Here is a 26400-nt window from a genome sequence, read left to right on the forward strand (position 1 = left end):
AGGAGCCGAAGAGTTGTGGCAGGGTGATAAAGGTGTAAGACTTCAACAGAGAAGACTTTGGTTGATTTTACACCCAGGCCTCCAAGTATTTCCCTATTTTATGACTTTAATCGCCACTTTGTGCTCTTTTCTTTCCAGAAATATGTGGTCAGAAAATGATAACTTTCTGAGAAACAGCTGTTCATATATTTATTTCACTGAATATATATTTAGATTTCATCTGAACTGTTAATCCAGACTACGCAAAAAGTGAATGCTAATGCAATACAGTAATCGCTTTCAGAAATAAATGCAGGAAGTCTTCACCATTTCAACCACCTCCACAAAGAATAAATAAAGGCGAACTCCAAAAATGCAGTATTCATTCTAAGTGTAACGCCTATGGCCGTCAATGAGTTAACAGTTCTAGCTAAATAATACATGTAATGGATAGTATGAAGTGGATTGGTTAGTTTATAGCTAATGATTCTTTTCCTAAAATTATAGGCTTAAAAAGAATCTGTCACCAGGCTTTTGCCTCCATGAGAGGAGCATGAAGTAGAGACAGAGACCCTGATTCCAGCGGTGTGCCACTTACTGGGCTGCTTTCTGTAGTTTAGAGTAAAACACTTGTATAATCTCTTTCAACTTTGCTAGTCTTCTCAATAATAATATCTTGCTATATAATCCCCAAAACTCAGGAGTTCCAGCTATTCATGCCCGCCACTACCTGTTTGGCAGCTTATTGCCTATGCACAGCATAGACAGAAAGCTATCCATCAATGGTGGGGGTTAGACAAAGAACAACATTGAGAAGACTAGCAGATAAAACTGTGATATTATAAAAAATACAGCAAGGAGCACAATTAGTGATACAGCACTTGCATAAGGGTCTCTGACGCTACTTTATGTTTCCATCAGATTAAGGTTGACAGATTCCCTTTAACCCCTTCGCGACATGCGCCGTACTAGTACTGCGCTGCCGGCACTGCATTAGTGCCAGCAGCAGTACTAGTACAGCGCACCGATCACCGCGGTCTCGCGCTGAGCGCCGCGGTGATCGGGTGCGGGTGTCAGCTGTATACGACAGCTGACACCCCGCAGCAATGCCCATGATCGGCGCTATCGCCGATCGCGGGCATTTAACCCCTCTGATGCTGCTGTCAGTAGTGACAGCGGCATAGAGGGGGATCGCGCAGGGACGGGGGCTCCCTGCGCTCTCCCACCGGAGCAACGCAATGAGATCGCGTTGCTCCGGTGACCCGGAAGGAGTCCTCGGATCCAAGATGGCCGCCGGACTCCTTCCGGGTCATGAAGTGACCTGGCTAGCCGGCGCCTGCTGAGAGCAGGCGCTGGAAGCCAGCTAAGCTGCCTGTCAGATCGTTGATCTGACAGTGTGCTATGCACAGTGTCAGATCAACGATCTGATCTAATACAGAGATGTCCCACCCTGGGACAATGTTAGAAAGTAAAAAAAAAAAAAAATAGAATGTGTAAAAAAAAATTAAAAAAAATCCCCAAATAGAAAGAAAAAAAAAACATTTCCCAATAAATCCATTTATTTATGTAAAAAAAAAAAAAACAATAAATGTACACATATTTGGTATCGCCGCGTCCGTAACGACCCGCTCTATAAAACTATCCCACTAGTTAACCCCTTCAGTGAACACCGCAAAAAAAAAAAAAACAAGGCAAAAAACAACGCTTTATTATCATACAGGCGAACAAAAAGTGGAATAACACGCGATCAAAATGACAGATATAAATAACCATGGTACCGCTGAAAACGTCATCTTGTCCCGCAAAAAAAAAGCCACCATACAGCATCATCAGCAGAAAAATAAAAAAGTTATAGCTCTCAGAATAATGCGATGCAAAAACAATTATTTTTTTATATAAAATAGTTTTTATTGTGTAAAAGCGCCAAAACATAAAAAAAATTACATAAATGAGGTATCGCTGTAATCGTACTGACCCGAAGAATAAAACTGTTTTATCCATTTTACCACACGTGGAACGGTATAAACGCCCACCCTAAAAGAAATTCAGGAATTGCTGGTTTTTGTTCATTCCGCCTCCCAAAAATCGGAATAAAAAGCGATCAAAAAATGTCATCTGCCCGAAAATGTTACCAATAAAAACGTCAACTCGTCCCGAAAAAAACAAGACCTCATATGACTCTGTGGGCCAAAATATGGATAAATTATAGCTCTCAAAATGTGGTGATGCAAAAACTATTTTTTGCAATAAAAAGCGTCTTTTAGTGTGTGACAGCTGCCAATCATAAAAATCCGCCAAAAAAACGCTATCAAAGTAAATCAAACCCCCCTTCATCACCCCCTTAGTTAGGGAAAAATAATAAAATGTAAAAAAATGTATTTATTTCCATTTTCCCATTAGTGCTAGGGTTAGGGCTAGGGTTAGGGCTAGGGTTAGGGCTAGGGCTAGGGTTAGGGCTAGGGTTAGGGCTAGGGTTAGGGCTAGGGCTAGGGTTAGGGCTAGGTTTAGGGTTGGGGTTAGGGTTTCAGTTATAATTGGGGGTTTCCACTGTTTAGGCACATCAGGGGCTCTCCAAACGCGACATGGCGTCCGATCTCAATTCCAGCCAATTCTGCTTTGAAAAAGTAAAACAGGGCTCCTTCCCTTCCGAGTTCTCCTGTGTGCCCAAACAGTGGTTCCCCCCAACATATGGGGTATCAGCGTTCTCAGGACAAGTTGGACAACAACTTTTGGGGTCCAATTTGTCCTGTTACCCTTGGGAAAATAAAAACATAGGGGATAAAATATCATTTTCGTGGAAAAAAAAATATTTTTTATTTTCACGGCTCTGCGTTATAAACTGCAGTGAAACACTTGTTGGTTCAAAGCTCTCACAACACATCTAGATAAGTTCCTTTGGGGGTCTAGTTTCCAATATGGGGTCACTTGTGGGGGGTTTCTACTGTTTAGGTACATCAGGGGCTCTGCAAATGCAACATGACGCCTGCAGACCAATCCATCTAAGTCTGCATTTCAAATGGCGCTCCTTCCCTTTCGAGCTCTGCCGTGCACCCAAACAGTGGTTCCCCCCAACATATGGGGTATCAGCGTTCTCAGGACAAGTTGGACAACAACTTTTGGGGTCCAATTTGTCCTGTTACCCTTGGGAAAATAAAAACATAGGGGATAAAATATCATTTTCGTGGAAAAAAAAATATTTTTTATTTTCACGGCTCTGCGTTATAAACTGTAGTGAAACACTTGTTGGTTCAAAGCTCTCACAACACATCTAGATAAGTTCATTGGGGGGTCTAGTTTCCAATATGGGGTCACTTGTGGGGGGTTTCTACTGTTTAGGTACATCAGGGGCTCTGCAAATGCAACATGACGCCTGCAGACCAATCCATCTAAGTCTGCATTTCAAATGTCGCTCCTTCCCTTCCGAGCTCTGCCGTGCACCCAAACAGTGGTTCCCCCCAACATATGGGGTATCAGCGTTCTCAGGACAAGTTGGACAACAACTTTTGGGGTCCAATTTGTCCTGTTACCCTTGGGAAAATAAAAACATAGGGGATAAAATATCATTTTCGTGGAAAAAAAAATATTTTTTATTTTCACGGCTCTGCGTTATAAACTGTAGTGAAACACTTGTTGGTTCAAAGCTCTCACAACACATCTAGATAAGTTCCTTGGGGGGTCTAGTTTCCAATATGGGGTCACTTGTGGTGGGTTTCTACTGTTTAGGTACATCAGGGGCTCTGCAAATGCAACATGACACCTGCAGTCCATTCCATCTAAGTCTGCATTTCAAACGGTGCTCCTTCCCTTCCGAGCTCTGCCATGCACTCAAACGGTGGTTCCCCCCCACATGTGGGGTATCAGCGTACTCAGGACAAATTGGACAATAACATTTGTGGTCCAATTTCTCCTGTTACCCTTGGGAAAAAAAAAATTGCGGGCTAAAACATCATTTTGTGGAAAGAAAAAATGATTTTTTAATTTTCACAATGCTACATTCTAAACTTTAGTGAAACAATTGGGGGTTAAAAGTGCTCACCACACATCTAGATAAGTTCCTTAGGGGGTCTTCTTTCCAAAATGGGGTCAATTGTGGGGGGTTTCCACTGTTAAGGCACGTCAGGGGCTCTCCAAATGCGACATGGCGTCCGATCTCAATTCCAGCCAATTTTGCATTGAAAAGTCAAATGGCACTCCTTCCCTTCCGAGCTCTGCCATGCGCTCAAACAGTGGTTTATCCCCATATATGAAGTATCGACGTACTCAGGACAAATTGCACAACAACTTTTGGGGTCCAATTTATCCTTTTACCCTTGGGAAAATAAAAAATTTGGGGCAAAAAGATCATTTTTTGTGAAAATTAATTAAAAAAATTTTTTTACGGCTCTACATTATAAACTTCTGTGAAGCACTTGGAGGTTCAAAGTGCTCTCCACACATCTAGATTAGTTCCTTAGGGGGTCTACTTTCCAAAATGGTGTCACTTGTGGGGGTTTCCACTGTTTAGGCACATCAGGGGCTCTCCAATCGTGACATGGGCTCCGATCTCAATTCCAGCAAATCTTGCATTGAAAAGTCAAATGGCGCTCCTTCCCTTCCGAGCTCTGCCATGTGCCCAAACAGTGGTTTACCCCCACATATGGAGTATCGGCGTACTCAGGACAAATTGTACAACGACTTTTGTGGTCCAATTTCTCCTGTTACCCTTGGTAAAATGAAACAAATTGGACCTGAAGTAAAAATTTTGTGAAAAAAAAGTTAAATGTTCAATTTTTTTAAACATTCAAAAAATTCCTGTGAAGCACCTGAAGGGTTAATAAACTTTTTGAATGTGGTTTTGAGTACCTTGAGGGGTGCAGTTTTTAGAATGGTGTCACTTTTGGGCATTTTCTGTCATATAGACCCCTCAAAGTCACTTCAAGTGTGAGGTGGTCCGTAAAAAAATGGTTTTGCAAATTTTGTTGCAAAAATGAGAAATCGCTGGTCAACTTTTAACCCTTATAACGTCCTAACAAAAAAAAATTATGTTTCCAAAATTGTGCTGATGTAAAGCAGACATGTGGGAAATGTTGTTTATTAACTATATTATGTGATATAACTCTCTAATTTAAGGGCATAAAAACTAAGAGTTTGAAAATTGCTAAATTTTCATAATTTCCGACAAATTTTTGTTTTTTTCACAAATAAATGCAAGTCATATCGAAGAAGTTTTACCACTATCATGAAGTACAATATGTCACGAGAAAACAGTGTCAGAATCACCAGGATCCGTTGAAGCGTTTCAGAGTTATGACCTCATAAAGTGACAGTGGTCAGAATTGTAAAAATTGGCCCTGTCACTTAGGTGAAAACAGGCTTTGGGGTGAAGGGGTTAAGAGTCTGCTAAATGCCTAATGTAGAGGCAGATTTGGAAAATGTTATAAATCTTATTAATGGGGTGTTAAAATAGTGGCACCACCAAAAAAATAGGGTCCAGGGTGGTTTTGGCTGCAGTGATGACGTTAGGTGGACAGAGCACATTACGGCTGCAGCTAATCATTGCATTCAGCAACTCTGCTATGTGACTTCACCACTGCAGCCAATTACTCAGTGCCAGTCACTTTAGGGTATGATCATGAAGAATTTTTGTTGAAAGTGTAAAAATCTGACATAGTTTTCAAGAGTAATCCAAATGAGCATCAAAAGGGCATTTAATTCAATTTTTGAACCTATTTTCATTGCAGCCTTCTGACTTTAATGTAAAATCTGATGCCGATTCCACAAAGAATATTGCAAAGCTGCAGAATTGTGAGTGCCACTCATGGCTATAAGACCACCTCTAACGCAACATAAGCTGCTCTCTAAAATGGTAGCCGGGAATGTATTTACAAAAACGGACAGAGGGACATAACTAAAGATAACAGGATCTTAAAGCTTTTTTTCCCCCAAGAATACATTTTTTAACTATGTGAAGGTTAAAAATAACAAAATAAGCTTCTCTCTCCCATTGGGGCTCTAACACCTGCTCTTCATCACTCCCTCAGTCTTTGTTTTCAAGCAGTGTTAGATTCAGTGGTCAGGAGCAGCATTGGGTGGGTAAAGACCCCCATACACATTACACACAGGAAGGACTTAAAAGAGTGTCTGTTACGACTGCCAAAACACATTCACATGGGTAACGTACAAACCAGGCACAATCTACAGCAAATTGAATGAAACCAGCAAAGATTATCACCAGCGGCAAACACCAGTAGGCGAAAGTATTTCAAGCTGCACCCAAAAGGTGATAGGACAGCCAGAGTAAATGAAATAAACCTGTTACCTAAAACCAACAGAAACAGAGACACCCAAACAGAAGGTATATCTCCTGCAGCTTAACGGAAAGACATGTCAACCACAGAACACAGAATGAAGGGTCCGAATCCAGAAGCCTAACAGCATCCTTCTCTTTTCAATGGGGAAAGTGGAGAAAGAACTGTCTGGCTTAATAACATAAGAGTCCAGCGTCTGACCCTTATTTTTCCCAATATTTTCTGTCCGCTGCCCCCTTACATAACAGACAATCCTGTTTATATTGCTGATCTTGGAAAACTTTAACCTGATGTGTATGATAGCCTTAAAGATTAATTTGTTCTTTTTACACCAAGCAAGCCTTATCAACGAAAAAATGTATTCTAGGAAAATCCTTTTAAATCATTTACATGCAATGTTTAAAAATGGACCAAAGCAACATATGCACTAATATTGGGGAAAACACAATGTACGACCTATACATAGCACATATTCATATTGTACATACCGAGTAACACAGGCATTCCCAAATCTACACAGCACTAATGTGTATTCAGGCCAAGGCAAAAGATAGTACAGAAAAAAGTGCATAAAACTGCATGAACAATTTGCTGGTGACCATTATACCTTAACCGAAGGGGCATAGCACACTATCATTTTGCATCCATTCATTAGTAATTTTTCAATGCAATCTGCATTCTTGTTTCCATGGAGCTAAAGCTCTCATGTTGTAGGCCAGCGAGGAAACCAATCTGAAAGTCCTCGCTTCCAAGCACGACATTGTGGCTACATTATCGTTTGCTGCCTGACTATTCTGCTCCAACCATTTCTACATAGGCAGGGGGTAAAATCATCGTGAATGTAATGTGAGCGTCTGCACAGAAGGTTTAGAATTCTCCATTAAACAGCAACAACAAATCTCATTTTATTTTCTACAAATATCTTGACACTTTTAAGCTCTATCTATACTTTAATAGTGCAAAAAATAGCATGCAACTATATATCAGTTGTATTTTTTTTTGTGACAGGCCTTTTCATTTCTGCAGATTAATCCAATCCTGTCGTCCCAAAATATCTGTAATAAGTGGAGTAGTTGTATAAAAAAATTAAAATATACAAGAAAGACACTTTTGTCATAAATCTAGCATAAACATACAGTATATGATACAATTAGGTTAAAGAGAACCTGTCATGTAAAATAACCTGCAGATATGGGGTTAATTTGCAGGTGAATAGCATTATGACACTATGCGGGACCTGCACTGAGAGCCCCGCTGCCGGGAGGAAATGAACTATATACTTCTCGGCAATATTCGGTGTTTAGTCATGAGGTGGTGCTGTCACGTTTCAGTTACTGCTCTAATAATGAGCCTGCCGGTGACGCAATTACAGCCGCCGCGCTCTATACATAGAGCAGTGACTAAAACCGTGTAGGTCCACCCCTGCCGTTTCCTCCTGGCAGTGAGGCTCTCAGTGCAGGCGCCAAACAGTATCATAACGCTATTCACCTGGAGATTGACCCCTTATCTGCTATTTAATAGGGTTATTTTAGATGACAGATTCCCTTTAAGTTCCCACAATGAGTTTTTGGTAAGTTGCATATTTTCCCTGTGTAAAAAAATGCAGCAAGGTTCCAGCAAAGTGGATGGGATTTAAAGAAATATCATGCCCACTATGCTATTTTTGTGATGCAGTGTAAATTGACCTCCAATGCGTTGTTGAAATACAAAACATGTCAATTTCTCTTGTGAGTACGCTGACTTTTGGCTGCTGATTTTCCTATAGAATTGCATAGGTAAAAAAACACACATGCCTTTTTAGTCTGTTTCCGCTATGGAAAAGCACTAAAAACTCAAGTAATTCACGAATGACTGTATCACTAAAGCCAAATATCAGGAAGTATCAAAAACAAAGTAGCTTTATTTAAAACATGACACACCAAAAAGAAACAAAAATGCAAAGTAAAAAACGCGATAAAACGCAGGTGAAAAAGAACATACTCAAAACCACAATGAACAAAAACACAAGAAACCTAATGCAAATAATAGGTGCAGGAAATGAGCACCAAAAATCATCAAAAATTCACTAAATTCTTCTTGTGGGAATGTAGCCTCAGATAGATAATTTTAGTAGCCGGGATTCATTCTTTTAGAGGGTCACGCTAGTAGTCTGGACAGAGATGGACGTGGCTTTAGGAATTTTACCAAAAATAACTTCTGGTATACAAGTTTGGAGTTCCATACTAAAGTAAGTGCACATTGTAGTGTCACAAAATGCTCTACAAATGTAACAAGTTCTTGAAGAGCGGATTTTGTTGTAAGATTGGTGTTGTTATGATTTTCCCCATACAGATCAGAACATGCATCAAAACTACAATTTGTAAGTCACTTAAGAGGAGGAAGTAATTTTGAAGAAGCGAAAACAACCAACACGACAAGACAAACTAGTGAGGTTATCCAAAATAGTCTACGCAAATACCAAGACAGGTTTTATTTGCATATGTCACAAATTATTATGTTTTACCATGCGATAATCACTCCGTAAAAGCTCTCGAGTTTTGTGTACTTAGCCTGTTACAAATATGAATATACTTAAGATTCTATGTAGAAACATCGATACTTCTTCGAGTGAAAGATTCTTTGGCTAATTTTGAACTTACAAAAGGTTGTCTGATGCTAAACTGCATGATGATTGGACTTGTTTTCATGGGTCAGGTGTCCTGGGTGATTTTTTTTTAGCTATAAAGCTTCTATATTCCAAGCTTTATCCCATAAATTACATTTATTTTGAGCATTGTAAATTCATGGAACATGTATTCTTCAACATACGCAACGGCTTGTTCAAGCACTACCAAAATCTTTCAAATAGTAGAGATCCACCACTGGCCGCTTCGGTAGTCTGCCCTAGAAAAGCTAGAGATGACATCCCACTCTTTATCTGACCACTGAAGCTCCTGGAATGGGACGTCATCGGTTGAGCTCCAGATCTTGGTGGTGAGCATGCCTTCTTTTATCAATTTAAAACCAAGTTTAAGATTCTTGTAGAGGTTAGACAACTCTTGGAAAACAATCAAATTTGCTCCTCAGCTACAAAACTCCCAAAGCAGATAAACAACACAATAAGCATCGAACACTTGCTCATCATATGTATTCAACAACTACCCATGGGTCACACGTGACTCACGGGTGCACCTCTCCGTAATATTTGCCAAGCGAAAAGATAATTAAAGCTGTAGGGGATTCGCAGTGTTTCCTGGCAGCTATAAATAACCAAGCCTGTATAACACCATGGTAGACAGGCATACAAAATCCTTAGTGAAACAGAGTAGAAATTTAGAAAATACAGTTACATACCGACATAACATAGACAGCACTAATATTCTGCTCATGGCTCCTACAGAAGATGAAAAAATGTATCTACGAATTATAAATTATGGTGGTGCCAGCCAAAAAAATAATAGCCACCTAATATACAGTGCCAGCCTATTCACACAATGTATAAGAAAGGACATGCAGGAATGGCAAACTATTTCAGTCGCTGGGGCCCAGTGTGCCCGAAGGCGCGGTGAGCAAAGGCTAACTTGAATACATTTACTTTTTATCATTTAGATACAGTATGTGTTTTATTCACTGCTGGTATATAGTTTTAGATGGCTTATTCTCTGCTGATACATAAGTTATTTACCGTATATGGCTTTTTTTTTGTATATAATTCTGAGTGTGTGGGCGACTCACTACTGGCATATAGTTAAGAACACAGTCTATTCACTGCTGGCATATAACTATGAACACAATTTATTTACTGCTGGAGGGGTGCTAGTTCAATGTTCGCCTCACGCAGCAGAAAAGCTTGAGTCGCTGCGCAGAAAAATGCGTGATCTCTTAAGTCGCTGAAATATTGAGGGGGTCCTGGCACACAGGTCATAAAGTTGAGGAAATGGTGGAATATCATAGCAAAATGTTGTCATTTCCATAATGGGAAAATGCTTTGAAGAGAATGTATCACCTGTATTTTTTCAGAATTAACACCTGATACTGATAAGCATTCTTATTTTTTTTGTTTTTATTTTCTGATTTTTTTTTATTCTGCATTCTGTGTATGATCCTGCCTGAGCTACAGTTAACAGCATTTCGAGTTATGCTTTACAGCAACCACTTGGTACATAGGAAACTGGAAATATAAACTTATGTATATGCAACAGTTTTTTAGGCATGCTCTGTGACCTGCGCAGAGGGTATTGTGCAGAAAGGGGGAGGAGATAAGCTCTTTCTATTACATACCAGTGATAACATTTCAGGATTTATTTTATTTAATATAAAAAAGACATTTACAAAATATCTTCAACATAAAAACTTGATTTAAACAGTAGCTTATTTTCAATGTCACATTCCCTTTAAACATACCGGTAGTTTTCTAAAGAATACAGAAAGTCTACTGAGACACAGAGCTGACTTTGATTTTGGGTGAATGGAACAATGAGATTATCTCTATAGTTGTTAAAAATATCAAAGACTTTAATGAGGCAGAATATTCATATTTAGAACATCTGAAAGCTCTCACTCAAATAAAAATATCGACATTACAGACAAAGATGCCATAAAATGTGCACTGTCATTTAATGTCTGCTTTTTCAATGGTTCGGAAATCATCCAGGTAAAGCTGATACTTATACCTTAACATTTTGTGAATAATTAATTCTAAGGTCACGTTGTGTATGAATTCCATTTTCCGTGAAAAAGATTAATCGTTAAACCCATTAAGCAGAGACATGTCATACGATTATCTCTGGTGCCAGAAAGACTTTGGGAATGGGCTTTACACACACTGATAGTTTGTATTAACACAAAATAACCTGAGAAAAAGTACACATATACACTGTGGTCAAAAGAATGGAAGCCCTTCTAGTTACTAGAGTTGTTTTTTTTTTTTTTTAGCAGATAATAGGAGAGCAAATTTGTACAGCAAACTGCAATGGTTCATATATCATGACATTTTAGCACTATGTTTAATGTTTTAGGCTGGGCACAACCTATACTTAAAGACGTTATCTGGGACATTGCTTATTTTTTTGTATAAGACTAAGAACTTTCGGTCAGGTGGCTGCTAACTACCTGCCTCTGCTGGCCAAAGCGATGTCTGCCGGTTCCTGCCAGCAATTCTTCTGCTTCCAGTGATGTCACGTTGACATAGCTGCTTCTTCTCTTCCGCTCTGCCCTGTGGACAGGATGTCACTGCTGATGTCATGCTGATTGATCCCTAGCTGCAAGGAGTTGGCTGTCAATCAGCATCACGTTGGTAATGAAGTGAGGCAAAGGAATTAGCAGAGTCACCGCCTGTGCCAGAAGAGATCATCGCCGGGCAGAACAGGCAGGGAGTTATCAACTGCCTGCCGTAAGTTCTTAGCCCCATATGAAATAGTAACCAAAGTCCTCGATAATCCGTTAAAGGGATATTCTTAAGTTTGGAAGTTATCCTGCATATCTAGTCATATGCTAAATAGCTGCAAGTCAAATTTATGCATGAAATAGCTATGACTGGCTATAAAATGCTGGTAGTCTCACATTCGAAGCAGAAGTGGGTGGTGAGATATGGAGCCTGAAAGTCAAAAGTTCAAAACATTCTTACCATTTTGCTCGTCAGTGAATATCCAATGGATTGGGTTTAACTTCCAAACTTGAGAACATCTCTTTAAGAAACTTTTGTAATGTACTCAGATGACAACTACAAGTCAAGACATCATCGCTCAACCTCTCAACCACCCCATGTTCTATAATCTTATATTATGTCCTTCAAGGTGAGTTGAAGCAAGAAGTTATAAATACTTGTGAGGATGATATGAGAAATGTTTCATGTCGGGATGAGTAAAAATTAAAGAGTTATAAAAATGCCATGCCATTGCTTTCGGAACTACAGTGTTACATTAGCATCTATTATTTGTCCACTTGGTTATGTTACCATTGATTTCACAGCCATAATTAGCAAATGTGCAACAGGAAGAGCCTGGCCGTGTTGTAAATCTCATTCTTCACAGGGTAGAGTAGGTCTATTTATCCCATGTGACATTAATATGTGACGGATAAAAAGAAACTGCTCGATTGCACTACAGGCAATACTTACAATCTAGTAAGACTTCCAGAAATCATCTTTGACACAAAACAGGCAAAACTAAAAAGATATTCATTAAAGTTTTCTTAAGAAAAGAAGTCTCCTTTCTCTACACAGCACATGTGTAATTCACAAGCTGTTATATTCCTATCTCAGCAGATGACAGTTCCACCTGGCAATGCTTATTGTGCGCCGTATTATAACACCATTATACACGGCTCATAATGGATTCTACGTCTCACAGTCTCATCACAGTAACATGACTGTAAAGTTCAGCTACAAAGAAAAGCAAAAACTTTACTAGACACCCAAGAGCATAAAAGTATTAAGGCAGAACTACAGGTCAGATGTAGCTCCCGTTACTAGAGCCTTTGATGTCATGTGTCAGGGTCTGCTAACAAGAACTGATACCCCACCACTGTCCACAACACTGGGTGAGAACTACAAAGGTATACAGGCCATGTGTCCAGCCTGAAATATCAGCCTCACTATGTCCGAGGCCCTGACAACATGTGCACCACCCCCTAGATTACTTAAAACCTATGCAGCTTCAAGGATTATTTACTAGAAGTCAATTCTAAGAATAGATCTCTTCCCCGTGAAAAACAGCCATGCCTATGTGAAGCTAAAGCAAACCTGTCCCTAGGTCAAAACTCAACAGTGTTTGCTCTTATTTTATTCCTGCTACTCACCTAAGTATTCCGTTTTGTTTTTTTTTAATCCGTGGTACGGTTCTAGAGCTATGGGACTTTTTACTTTGGCCACATTTTTATGGTCTTCATCAAGGGGGTGTGGCTCACTGGATCCTCTGGGGACGTCTCTTTAGGCTGCTCTGCAGTTTTATTACCCTGTGACCAACGCCTCTTTGATAATTACCATAAAAAATTAGAACTAAATTAAACGGTCCATATTTCAGGAACTGTATCGCAAATTTGAAAAGAAAAAAAAGAAACACAAAACTGCAGAATGTTAGGTAAACACTAGTCACTTTTTACCTGGTGACAGGTCCTCTTTCAAGGGAATCTGTCACCCCCTGGGACGTATATGACCTATTAATATGGCCATACACGTGATAGAAATGTTGAACTAGTCCTACCTGTATGCCTCAAATTAGCGGTCTTGTTGTTGAGAAATCGTATTTTACTTCTGTATGCTAAGGATTTCTCCCAGGCTCGGGGGCGGGCGGTGCCTGGAAGAAATCTCTGTCTTATTTCTTCATTATCATATCACCTCCCTCCCATCAGCATGACAGTGCCCTGAGATGTGTAATGGTGGCCCTGGAATCCCGTCCTGCACGATTATACAGTACATATTGCACTTTTTCATGGGCACTGGCTTCAGTGCTCTTCTGAGCAGAATCTGGCATGCACGGCGATAAAGTGCTCTCCCCACTTACCAGTACTTCCTCCCTGCATAGTTAGGAACCATGCAGTTTCTTATGTCCCTGTCACCCATATACAGCTCTGGCAAAAATTAAGAGACCACCACATCAAAATCCTGTCATGGGCAGCCCAATCTCCAGACCTGAACCCCATTGAAAACCTCTGGAATGTAATCAAGAGGATGACGGATAGTCACAAGCCATCAAACAAAGAAGAACTGCTTACATTTTTGCGCCAGGAGCAGTGTGAAAGACTGGTGGAAAGCATGCCAAGACGCATGAAAGCTGTGATTAAAAATCATGGTTATTCCACAGAATATTGATTTTTGAACTCTTCCTCAGTTAAAACATTAGTATTGTTGTTTCTAAATGATTATGAACTTGTTTTGTTTGCATTATTTGAGCAATGTATTTTTTTTGTTATTTTGACCGTTTCTCATTTTCAGAAAATAAACACAAATTTTATTGCTTGGAAATTCGGAAACATGTTGTCAGAAGTTTATAGAATAAATGAACAATTTACATTTTACTCAAAAATATGTCTACAAAGAGAAAAATCAGAGAAAATGAACATTCTGCAATGGTCTCTTAATTTTCGCCAGAGCTGTATGCATGGTGGGGAGAGTGCCTTTATTGCCACGCATGCCGGAATTCACTGCAATGAAAGCAGAAGTGACTCGCCAGCGCCTGTGCATAAGAACGCTGAAGTCAATGCCCATAGAAGGGTGGAATACGTGCCGTATAATCACGCAGTGCGCAGGATTCCGGGGACACCGTTACACATCACAGGGCACTGTGACACTAATGGTATGATAATGATGACAGAAGGCAGAGATTTCTTCCAGGCACTGCCCGCCCAGAGCCTGGAAGAAATCATTAGCATACAGAAATAAAATACAATTTCTCATCAACAAGACCACAAATATGAGGCATACAGGTAGGACTAGTGTAACATTTCTATCACCTGTATGCCCATATTAATAGGTAATATACATCCCAGGGGGTGACAGATTCCCTTTAAATTGCAGGACTTTAGTAGACCCCTACAATATTGCCACTGATGCTTGGTCTTACATAAAGGCATAGTCATCATGTTCCATGATGCCTATAAAATCGCTTCCCACATCAGCCAATTTTCATTTACTGCTTTCGTTTTTTTTTTCCTTCCCTTCTTCCAAGAGCCATAATGTTTTTATTTTTCCATCGACATAGCGGTGTGAGGGCTTGTTTTCTTTGCAGGATGATTTGTGGTTGTGAATGACATAGTTCACTTAACTATACAATGCACTGGAAAACAGGAAATACATTTCTAGTGTGGTGAAATGGTGAAACAAAAGGCAAATCGGCCATTGTTTTTTAGGTTTTACTTTTAAGGTTTTCATCATCGAGAAAAGAAAATGACCTGGCAACATGACTCTTCAGATCAATACAATTATGATGACAACAAGCTGATATAGTTTTACTTTTAGGTGGGTGGTAAAGTAAATGATATCCGTAAAAAAAAAAAAGAATACAAATTTAGGGTTTGCGTCAGCATATTTTTAGATTTCTATTTTTTTTTCCCATCAAAAGACCCGTATGTGGGTTTGTTTTTTTTATGTAGGTAGAGGTAATTTTTATTGCCACCATTTTGGGATATACAGTGCCTACAAGTAGTATTCAACCCCCTGCAGATTTAGCCGGTTTACACATTTGGAATTAACTTGGCATTGTGACATTTGGACTGTAGATCAGCCTGGAAGTGTGAAATGCACCGCAGCAAAAAAGAATGTTATTTCTTTGTTTAATTTTTTTTAAAATTGTGAAAAGTCTTTTCAGAAGGTCATTTATTATTCAACCCCTCAACCCACCAGAATTCTGTTTGGTTCCCCTAAAGTATTAAGAAGTAGTTCAGGCACAAAGAACAATGAGCTTCACATGTTTGGATTAATTATCTCTTTTTCCAGCCTTTTCTGACTATTTAAGACCCTCCCCAAACTTGTGAACAGCACTCATACATGGTCAACATGGGAAAGACAAAGGAGCATTCCAAGGCCATCAGAGACAAGATCGTGGAGGGTCACAAGGCTGGCAAGGGGTACAAAACCCTTTCTAAGGAGTTGGGTCTACCTGTCTCCACTGTTGGGAGCATCATCCGGAAGTGGAAGGCTTATGGAACTACTGTTAGCCTTCCACGGCCTGGACAGCCTTTGAAAGTTTCCTCCCGTGCCGAGGCCAGGCTTGTCCGAAGAGTCAAGGCTAACCCAAGGATAACAAGGAAGGAGCTCCGGGAAGATCTCATGGCAGTGGGGACATTGGTTTCAGTCAATACCATAAGTAACGTACTCCACCGCAATGGTCTCCGTTCCAGACGAGCCCGTAAGGTACCTTTACTTTCAAAGCGTCATGTCAAGGCTCGTCTACAGTTTGCTCATGATCACTTGGAGGACTCTGAGACTGACTGGTTCAAGGTTCTCTGGTCTGATGAGACCAAGATCGAGATCTTTGGTGCCAACCACACACGTGACGTTTGGAGACTGGATGGCACTGCATACGACCCCAAGAATACCATCCCTACAGTCAAGCATGGTGGTGGCAGCATCATGCTGTGGGGCTGTTTCTCAGCCAAGGGGCCTGGCCATCTGGTCCGCATCCATGGGAAGATGGATAGCACGGCCTACCTGGAGATTTTGGCCAAGAACCTCCGCTCCTCCATCAAGGATCTTAAGATGGGTCGTCATTTCATCTTCCAACAAGACAACGACCCAAGGCACACAGCCAAGAAAACCAAGGCCTGGTTCAAGAGGCAAAAAATCAAGGTGTTGCAGTGGCCTAGTCAGTCTCCTGACCTTAACCCAATTGAAAACTTGTGGAAGGAGCTCAAGATTAAAGTCCACATGAGACACCCAAAGAACCTAGATAACTTGGAGAAGATCTGCATGGAGGAGTGGGCCAAGATAACTCCAGAGACCTGTGCCGGCCTGATCAGGTCTTATAAAAGACGATTATTAGCTGTAATTGCAAACAAAGGTTATTCCACAAAATATTAAACCTAGGGGTTGAATAATAATTGACCCACACTTTTAAGTTTAAAATTTATAAAAATTTAACTGAGCAACAAAACTTTTTGGTTTGTAAGATTTATGCATCTGTTAATAAATCCTGCTCTTGTTTGAAGTTTGAAGGCTCTAACTTATTTGCATCTTATTAAACCTGCTAAATCTGCAGGGGGTTGAATACTACTTGTAGGCACTGTATACCTTTTGCTTGAATTGAGGAAGGAGTATCACCCAGATTTCAGGAATTATCTAGACTGCTTGTGATGCTTTGTTTTACATTTTAGGCCTACTACCGTAACTTCCAAAAGTTCATAAAACAGTGTGATTCCTTTTGAGCTCAACAAGAATACTCGTTTCCTTTATTCCTGAATAATAATAATAAGTGCTTTCAATATTTAAGATCGTTTTAGGTTAGTTTTAATAAGATGTACTTACTGGTTTAGGTGAAATACTCCTCAGCCTCAAGATATCCAAGTAGGTTATAAGTCTTGGAGGTCATAGCATCAACCATCTGTGAATTCTAGGGAATCCTTCTTTATATTTCCAAGAAATGTCCAGGCAGCTGTAAAGTAAATATATACCAGTGACTGACTGCATGCACCAAGTACTCCATAGGGAATAAATGTTAGTGTCTACACAACCGTCGGGTTCAATCTCGTTCTTTACCAATACGAACTGTTCATCAATGTGCAACTTAATATATTATGTTCCCTGGATAGCAGAAAACTGCTGGCAATGAAAGAAGCATTGACTCGTTTATATAATGAATATGGAACGCTCTCTAATAGAAATTCTATGTTAAAATTAATTTAAATGTCATTCACTATGTTAGAAGTCTACTTGTAGCACATAATGCATGGCTTAACAATTTTGGGTTTGGTTTCATCTGTTGATAAAGACACAAAACCTACGTTTTCTTTCATTCCAATGGCAATTGATGGACTTTTTGGACTTTTTATAGCTGTTCATTACAGTGCCAATGTATTGAAGCTACTTGGACACATCTGGCTATGACCTATGGTTGTTCAAATTTAGGTAATGATGATAAAGAAAATAGATTTTGGGTGGAAGAACCTGCCCACATTCATGCTTAAAGTGCTCAGAATAAGGCCAGGGTGACACCAACGTACATTCTCTCATCCAAGAGAATCGCGCTGATTATGTTAATCACACTTTGATCAGAGTATAATCCAATTTTCTCAGATTTGGAGAAGATGGAAAAAATTCTCCGTCTTCTCCATTCTTGCAGTCCATGAAAATCGTACAGTCTCATCCAAGTGCAGTCTCATGTTTACCAAGGACACATTGACTGGCATGGCAAATTGCAATCCGAATATCGGTGATCCGTTATTCTGTCTGATCACACTTGGATCTATAATACAGTTGTCAGTCCCAGCCCTAACATACCTCAACTTCTGCGTTTAGATGAAACAGGTTAAGAAATAGGGTCATTTTAACCCCCTAGATCAGGAGAAACTACTAATCCCTATATGTAAGCTCCACGTACATTTGGTTAATGCAAATAGGCAAATATATGGAGTCAGCGGCAATGGGCAGCTCTAAGGTCCATTCATGTAAGGAAAAGTTAACAGTCACAATATGCTGATGTACTAAACTCTAATAACTGGTAGAAATAAAACGTAATAATAAAAAAGTAAAACCAAAGTCCAAAGCCTGGATTCATATAGTACAAGAGTTTCTCTTTTCAATGTTGCTAATTTACAGTTGTCATCAATGCATTTGTAAAAAAAAAGTCATGAATTATTACATATAAACTGGGTATGTGAATGATTCTGGAGTTAGATCTCCTAAACTAACAGAAACTGACTTTTTAATAGCACATTTTAAACAACTTTAATGCAGAAAGTATAGAGAATCTAGAAAGCCCAATTTATGTGGTGGTTTCACTTTAAACTTTGAAAAGTAATTAAGAAATGTCCAAAAGTCAGATCAGAAGCCAACAGAAGTGAGGGGAGTGCCCTGCCTACTAACTTTTACCATGAGCCTTGTGTTTACTTTGGCTTATGCAATAGATTAGGGATTTTCCAGTCATTGCCCCTTGGATGAAGCAATAAAGATACTGCAGATAATTACACCATTGTTAGCAGGGAAAGCACATTCCTCAGCAATAACCGCACTACTCTCATAAAAAGACATATTGTACTTCAGCCGAGTCACCTCTTCAATCTGTTGGTAAACCTGCTTCATGTTTCCTTTTACAGAACATTTACCTGTGGCTACAACAAGTATAGCCAATGGTCAGATCTGAGCGCCTCATACCTAAGGCTCTGTTCACATTATATTCCTTACTTATATAGCGCCATTAATTCCTGTCCCCATTTGGGCTCACAATCTAGATTCCTTATCAGTATGTCTCTGGAGTGTGGGAGGAAACCAGAGGAAATCCATGCAAACATGGGGAGTAGTGAAGAGCGAATATACTCGTTACTCGAGATTTCTGGAGCATGCTCGGGGGTCCTCCGAGTATTTTTTAGTGCTCGGAGATTTAGTTTTTAGTGCCGCAGCTGAATGATTTACATCTGTTAGCCAGCATAAGTACATGTGGGGATTCCCTAGCAACCAGGCAACCCCCACATATACTTATGCTGGCTAACAGATGTAAATCATTCAGCTGCGGCGCTGAAAACTAAATCTCCGAGTACTTACAAATACTCGGAGGACACCCGAGCGTGCTCGAGAAATCTCGAGAAACGAGTACACTCGCTCATCACTAATGGGGAGGAGAAAAACTCCTTGTAGAGGTTGTCCTTGGTAGGATTAGAACCCAGGACAAAGCAACAATGCTAACCACTGAACAACTGTGCCACCCAAAAAAAAACATAAAACAACATGAAACTTGGCAAAAAAAGGTATATGTGGATATTTAGGGCCATTATCCCTAAGCAATTATGGTGAAACCAGTAACTGAGGTAGGGTAGTGAACAACCTCTTTAAGTGTACCATTTATGAAATGTCACCCCATACAAAATTTATACTCAGCAAACCACAAAGAAATCTTGAATTTACTTGAGATTCATTAAAAAAAAAAACAGAACATCTGGTAATGAACAGGTTACTTGGCATAAATATATATTATTATTATTGGCAAAGCAAACAGGAGCTAAAAAGGAGGGAAGCGTGATCGCACAGTTCAATCCCACAATGCAAACAGAGCTATCACAGTTATATTACAAGGACAAGGCGTACAGAAAGAGTTGGGTCCAATGGAAAAGCATTTACAGTTAGGTCCATATATATTTGGACAGAGACAACATTTTTCTAATTTTGGTTATAGACATTACAACAATGAATTTTAAACAAGACAATTCAGATGCAGTTGAAGTTCAGACTTAAAGCTTTCATTTGAGGGTATCCACATTAAAATTGGATGACGGGTTTAGGAGTTTCAGCTCCTTAAAATGTGCCACCCTGTTTTTAAAGGGACCAAAAGTAATTGGACAGATTCATAAATTTTAAATAAAATGTTCATTTTTAGTACTTGGTTGAAAACCCTTTGTTGGCAATGACTGCCTGAAGTCTTGAACTCCTGGACAGCACCAGACGCTGTGTTTCCTCCTTTTTGATGCTCTGCCAGGCCTTCACTGTGGTGGTTTTCAGTTGCTGTTTGTTTGTGGGCCTTTCTGTCTGAAGGTTAGGTTTTAACAAGTGAAATGCATGCTCAATTGGGTTGAGATCAGGTGACTGACTTGGCTATTCAAGAGTATTCCACTTCTTTGCTTTAATAAACTCATGGGTTGCTTTGGCTTTATGTTTTGGGTCACTGTCCATCTGTAGTATGAAACGGCGACCAATCAGTTTTGCTGCATTTGGCTGGATCTGAGCACACAGTATGTCTCTCAATACCTCAGAATTCATTCGGCTGCTTCTGTCCTGTGTCACCTCATCAATAAACACTAGTGACCCAGTGCCACTGGCAGCCATGGATGCCCAAGCCATCACACTGCCTCCACCGTGTTTTACAGATGATGTGGTATGCTTTGGATCGTGAGCTGTACCACGCCTTCGCCATACTTTTCTCTTTCCATCATTCTGGTAGAGGTTAATCTTGGTTTCATCTGTCCAAATAATGTTCTTCCAAAACTGTGCTGGCTTTTTTAGATGTTTTTTAGCAAAGTCCAGTCTAGCCTTTTTATTCTTGATGCTTATGAGTGGCTTGCACCGTGCAGTGAACCCTCTGTATTTACTTTCATGCAGTCTTCTCTTTATGGTAGATTTGGATATTGATACGCCGACCTCCTGGAGAGTGTTGTTCACTTGGTTGGCTGTTGTGAAGGGGTTTCTCTTCACCATGAAGATAATTCTGTGATCATCCACCACTGTTGTCTTCCGTGGGCGCCCAGGTTTTTTTACATTGATGAGTTCACCAGTGCTTTCTTTCTTTCTCAGGATGTACAACACTGTAGATTTTGCCACCCCTAATATTGTAGCAATTTCTCAGATGGGTTTTTTTCTGTTTTCACAGCTTAAGGATTGCTTGTTTCACCTGCATGGAGAGCTCCTTTGACCGCATGTTTACTTCACATCAAAACCTTCCACATGCAAGCACCACACCTCAAATCAACTCCAGACCTTTTATCTGCTTAATTGAGAATGACATAACGAAGGGATTGCCCACACCTGTCCATGATATAGCCTTTGAGTCAATTGTCCAATTACTTTTGGTCCCTTTAAAAACAGGGTGGCGCATGTTAAGGAGCTGAGACTCCTAAACCCTTCATCCAATTTTAATGTGGATACCCTCAAATTAAAGCTGAAAGTCTGAACTTCAACAGCATCTGAGTTGTTTTGTTTAAAATTCATCGTGGTAATGTCTATAACCAAAATTAGAAAAATGTTGTCTCTGTCCAAATATATATGGACCTAACTGTATAATCCAATAATACACTAGAAAACAATAGATAATAAGTTAGCCACGTTAGTTAAAAAAAGGTAATCAATAGGTAGCATTACACTCTTAAGCTGCTATGACCCGAACCTCCTGCTGTCAATCAAGTGCAAGTGCAGGCAGTCTACCATTTCTAAATCCTTCAACCATGTAGCCTTGTTCTAAAATATATAAATGAATAGCTTAAATTACAATTCCCTACCTTACTAAAGCTCCCATACAAATTCAACTAATGTCTGCCGAACCCGCCTATTTCGACTAGTTCAGCTGACTGTGTATGGGAGCGAAGGCTAACTGATTGTCGCGTGAGATGAAGGTCGGGCATGTTTGCCAATGGCATTGGTCTCCCAAAGGTAAGCCGCCAGCCAACAAATCAGCCGGACGTACTCTCATTGACAACACAGGAGTGCTTGGCGCTCTTGTGAATGAAAGAGTTGGCCGAGATGGATGTTGGCCTTATGATTGTCCAAAGCATGGTTCGGCCAATAGTCATCTAATGTGTACCTACCGCAGGGCTGTAAAGTACAATCACAATCCAGAGATTCTCATCTACTAGTAGGCAATGAGTGTACAGGCCATGAACTGCCGCAATAATGCAACTGTATGAATATAAACCATTGTTTAAACTATTGTTTGTTCGCTCATACATACTGCCGATGACAACTCCATGTACGATCGGTGCTCGGTATGGCAGATTATCCGTATAAATTGATCTTGACAAAAGCTGTAAACATCACAGAGCTCAAGAAGCCTTCTTCCCTGCAGTAATTACGGTACTTCTTGACCATAAAGACCCCAGCTGAACCACAGCTATAAATAATCTACAGTCAAGACAGAATTTGCAGAATTTTAGCCACAACTGGTCTATAGACATCGTCTGGTTCTACAGGAAATAGCAGTTCTGATAATAAAATCGAAATATGCGAAAGCCATGTTTATTCTATTGGAAGCCTTATAAAATCTGTACCGCTCTAGAAACACTACAGAAGCATATTTTGTGAGTACGGTAATTTACTATTACCTCCCCTACGTTAGTTTTATAGACAGAAATATAGCATCTATCAAGAGTATCCCCCATTCCCTTTGACATTTTTTGTGTTTTATTTCATCACAGCAAACTTAACGAAGCACTCCATGAAGATTTTTTTTTAAATAAATTTGTATATATGTCTGTATAATGCAATGTGAATATGATAATACATGGAATGGCGCTGGATACCGGAGAAGACAGTGGTAGGTGAGTACATGAACACACACACTACAATACACATATACACAGGTTTATTACAAAAAAATCTTCATGGGAGTGTTGAATGTGTCAACTCTGAATTTTATATTTAAACATGGTCACTTGTAGTCACACATCCAAAGGTTTGAGGTTCCAATACACATATTAGAAAAAAAAAATCATCCAACCCTAATTATTTCAGCGGCATTGGCCAATTCCCTCATATATATGGGACTTTTCTGACTCAACAGTTGAGGGCAAGCAACAGGCATGATTCCCCACTTTACCCCCCTGCAGACTCTAGCTCTAATTCTCTCTGACCAAGTGGATGGGCACTAGATGATATGAAGTTATATAGAGCAGCAAAAAACAATAGAAGGTGCTCCTATAGTGGATTACCCACCTGTGTAATATTAGAAGTGAGTTGTTACCCTCATCTGATCCTGTTGTGAAAAGTGGGCACAACGCTGAAAATCGTCTGTGTGGTTTCCACGTCAGCTGATTCCTTGGCTGGTGAGCACCCGAATTGTGAACTGACAATATGGAGCAAAAAGACGGGCTGGATAACAGCTGCCAAAGAGGTGATGATCCAAAGGAAGAAAAGTGAAAAATATACGGTACATTGAACTACACGTTACAGAGTCGATCAGACTCCTTCATCAAGGATATACCTGATGAAAGAGTCTGATCGACTCCGAAGAGATTTGTTCAATAAATATTTTATACTTTACCTCCCTTGGATCATGACTTCCTCGGCAGCGCTTATCCAGCCCGTCTTTTTGCTCCATATTGTTTTATATATAGCAGACATAGGCATGAGTGATTCCTGCTCTCCTGCCTGTATGTATCAAAAGAATAACCAGTAACATAGGTGGCATTATGCAGCATTACTGAACAGTGTAGCTGTAAATCCAGCACTGTCGCAAGATAAAATATTTAAAGGGGTTGTCACCTTTCATAGAAGGCCAAACTCTTCATATTTTCAAAAATAGCACCAAAAATGTTGCAGTTTAACCGTTACCAAAAAACATTGTTGTCGCAATATCTAAATGCAGCCTAACCAAAATGATAATAGAACATCATTTCTCACCAGTGCAGCCTGTGGTTTTGTGCCTATACCGTCATGCAATCACACATCAATCTATAAGATAAATCTTTTACATTTTTAATATACACACACAAGCTTTATTCATTTCTTATATTGTTCTTTGTGATCTTTGTTACATTTTTTTAAAACAAGGCAGCTCAATGTGTCACTTTTCACCCCCTATTGATCAGTGTTTAGTGCAGGCAATTTTACCAGAATTACAGACTTGTTTTATATCGATAGGTTTCTATCACATGTGAAGACCTTTTACAGGCAGTGTAATAGACACTAACAGGTACTGTAATAGGTGCATTCAAATGGTAAATTATACATCTGTTCTTCTGCAGTTTGTCATTGTTGAAGTCAAATACTGTTTCTTGTCACTGTTCCAAAGAAACAATATAAGATGTATCTTACTATAAAACACTATAATCAATACGAGCAGAGGGAGAAGAGGAACTGGTCTGGCACACGACCTTAAAATACAACTTTGTGTCCTTGGAAAACCACAGTGTTATGGAAACAAGCATGGCACTTAAAAGGAAATCAGAGAGAACAGTGTACAGATATGTTGTAAAACTTTCGGGGAAAAAAATACTGTGACCCAGAGGGTATCTGACAGAAGACAAAAGTTAAAAAAGGAAGCTTGTGTAAGGGAAAATAAAACTATGATTTCAACTCCTATTGGAAAGAAATCATTGTGTATAAGAAGGTTCGGAATTTGTAATTTACAAAAAAAATTTGATATTTTCCTCCATTTATGTAAAACATGCCCTCAGGCTAGATTCACATTAATACAATCAGAATCCCTGAAAAACTGTATTCCAATTGGAAACCAGACAGGGCCTGACGTAGCCATTCATTTGAGGGAAGCGGATGTAGTCACTTTCTGACCCCAGCCCTGGAAATATTTGCCTTTTCGACAGGCACAAAAATGTGGTCTGCCACGGACAGCACTGTACTACCTAACCTCAGACTGCCATTCCTCTGCAGATATGCCCTTTCAGAGTGGCTGCTGAATAGTCACCAGAATTATCAATGCATTTGCAAGCAAGAGTACTATGATTAAAATATGAAACAGTGAAAAAGTACTAAAACAAGGATAAAATGTAGCTTCCAAAAGAAGTAAGTAAAATAAGAAGCACCTTATAGATCATCATTGCCCCCACTGAGGCTCACAATTTTAATTCCCTATCAGTTTGCCTTTGAAGTGTGGAAGGAACCAGAAGGAAACCCACACAAACACTAGGAGAACAAGATCAGAGGAAATCCTCACAAACATGGGGAAAAGACCAGAGGAAACCCACACAAAAATGGGGAGAACAAGACAAGAGGAAACCCACACAAACATGGGGAGAACAAGACAAGAGGAAACCCACACAAAAATGGGGAGAACAAGACCAGAGGAACCCTAGACAAACACGGTGAGAACAAGACCAGAGGAAACCCACACAAAAATGGGGAGAACAAGACCAGAGGAACCCTAGATAAACACGGTGAGAACAAGACCAGGGGAAACCCACACAAAAACGGGGAGAATAAGACCAGAGGAAACCCACACAAACACGGGGATAAAAAAAAAAAGAGAGGAAATCCACACAAAAACGGGGAGAACAAGACTAGAGAAAACCCACACAAAAATGGGGAGAACAAGACAACAGGAAACCCACACAAACATGTGGAGAACAAGACCAGAGGAAACCTACACAGAAGCGGGGAGAACAAAACCAGAGGTAACCCACACAAAAACGGGGAGAACAAGACAAGGGGAAACCCACACAAAAACGGGGAGAACAAGACCAGAGGAAACCGACACAAACACGGGGAGAACAAGACCAGAGTAAATCCACGCAAACACAGAGAGAACATACAAACTCCCTGTATATACAAAGCAACAGTGCCAACAACTAAGCCAACCTGAGTCCTTAAGAAAAGTAGGTTGGACACTTTAGAGTACATTTCTCAAGTTACAAACTATAGAAATGATACCTGAAAATCTAGTCAGTATATGCATATTTTCTAGATACGTTTGCTCTTTAGGTAGTACAAAAATTAGTTAACAAGTGTTCTATATTTTCAACCATTAACTTCAAAAATCAATATGCTGAACTTTGACACTAGATATAAAATATAAGCTTTGTACCCCTAGTAATCAGTTACAATTACAATGAGAGGTCGATATCTTTTTCAACCTCAACCAGACATGACTTCAGAATGAGTCAAAACAAAACTCGCCCAGTAAACATCTAAGTTACTTCTCAAATATTTTTATTGTATTGTGTTCTCATTTTATCTGGGCAGGGAGTTCCCAAGAACTGAAACATAAGCAAGTAACTAAAGTGATTCCCCTTGCTTGACCCAACATAATGAGGAAGTTTGTACACATTTCTGAAAATAAAACTATACATA

The 26400-nt window shown here is 39.7% G+C and overlaps 1 protein-coding gene across 1 annotated transcript in view; it reads right to left on the minus strand.

Annotated features, from left to right (window-relative positions):
• Window positions 1-26400, minus strand: part of HIVEP2 (HIVEP zinc finger 2) — a 262554-nt gene that overhangs the window by 171336 nt on the left and 64818 nt on the right. The window contains exon 2 of the mRNA XM_069725902.1: window positions 17206-17332. The gene's annotated coding sequence lies outside the window, so the exon portion shown is untranslated. The remainder of the gene's footprint in view (window positions 1-17205; window positions 17333-26400) is intronic.

The sequence above is a fragment of the Ranitomeya imitator genome, chromosome 5 (assembly GCF_032444005.1).
Source record: "Ranitomeya imitator isolate aRanImi1 chromosome 5, aRanImi1.pri, whole genome shotgun sequence".
Classification (NCBI taxonomy): Eukaryota; Metazoa; Chordata; class Amphibia; order Anura; family Dendrobatidae; genus Ranitomeya; species Ranitomeya imitator.